Raw genomic sequence first — 1,155 nt, 5'->3', positions numbered from 1 at the left:
AATAAAATTAGACTATAAGTTGTAATTCAAACAAAATAGAATAAAAGCACACAGGAAAAATTCTGACTGTATTCCTGATGGGGAGCTAAGACTTTAGGTTCTAGGGAGAAGGCATATTCTCGTTAGTGTCTTAAAGGTACTTCTGATCAACTTAAATTTTATGTCTCTAAGAATTTGCTACCTACAGCCCTCCTCTACTCTTAAATTCAGTAAGCTAGAACATTGTTATTAATAATAGGACATAATACTATTAGGTGTTGGCTATGAAGAGTCCTCCTTCCAGGAACACAAGTTCAATGATACTAGTACCCATAAGAATAAAAGTAAATGTGAGTGTAAATCTTAAATCTTCTGTAAATTTTGCAAATTTAAATTAAGGTAAGGGGTTTTCTGCTGCAGGTTCCTGTGTGTGTGTGTGTGTGTGTGTGTGTGTGTGTGACCTTAGAAAACATATGTCCACTCACATATGGCCTTAGAACATATATATATATATATATATATATACACACACACACACATACACATATATACATATACAGAATTCAGTTCACAAGTCTTTTTTTTTCTTCTTCTGCCACTTAGGGCGTGAAAAAACAAGGAACGGAACTGTCTGTTTGCACGGCCACCACAGGTAAGATAAATGAGCTGTTGAATCTAGTGATAGCGAGCCCCTTGTTGCTGAGGATAGCGTTAAGCCCATAAGTTTTTCATAATTCTACCCCGTGATATTGCTTATTAGACAAGGAGAAGTGATTTGCTAGTTTGTTACTGAAATCGTTTTTTAATGAAAACATCCTGAGATCAGCTATTATTCTCAGGAGACAATTTTTGTGGAGTTAGCTAAGGGTGGCATTCTACATGAGTGTTTCCTATCCCAGATATACTATGGATGGAGCATGAAGGAGGAGGATGGAGCAAAATTTCCTGGCTGAGTAGTATATCACTTTCTATGCACTGGTGGAGGCTGAGGAGGGGATGAAAGTGGGGAGCAGAAACCCAACTCATGTCCATGACATTGACCTACCTGCAGGGATAATTAGAAGCTTCCCCAGTCCAGCCTCACCACCTCAATGCCAAGACTTAGATCCACTCTCCTCCTGGCATTTCCCTCTGTTGCTTGGAATTGGAGTCTGTGAAATAAGGTACTGGAAGGAA

At 38.7% G+C, this 1,155-nt stretch overlaps 1 protein-coding gene across 6 annotated transcripts in view; it reads left to right on the top strand.

Moving 5' to 3' along the window:
* HECW1 (HECT, C2 and WW domain containing E3 ubiquitin protein ligase 1) overlaps positions 1 to 1,155 on the top strand; it is a 426,246-nt gene that overhangs the window by 89,629 nt on the left and 335,462 nt on the right. For 4 of the 6 annotated variants that reach the window (XM_012720820.1, XM_012720818.1, XM_012720821.1 and 1 more), the window contains exon 2: positions 583 to 631. The exons of the other annotated variants lie outside the window; for them this stretch is intronic. The gene's annotated coding sequence lies outside the window, so the exon portion shown is untranslated. The remainder of the gene's footprint in view (positions 1 to 582; positions 632 to 1,155) is intronic. 6 annotated transcript variants of the gene reach the window in all.

This window comes from Condylura cristata, unplaced genomic scaffold (assembly GCF_000260355.1).
Source record: "Condylura cristata isolate star-nosed mole 26May11 unplaced genomic scaffold, ConCri1.0 scaffold00005, whole genome shotgun sequence".
Lineage (NCBI taxonomy): Eukaryota > Metazoa > Chordata > Mammalia > Eulipotyphla > Talpidae > Condylura > Condylura cristata.
The sequence above is the reverse complement of the archived record's forward strand: the minus strand, read 5'-3'. Positions and strand labels throughout refer to the sequence as shown.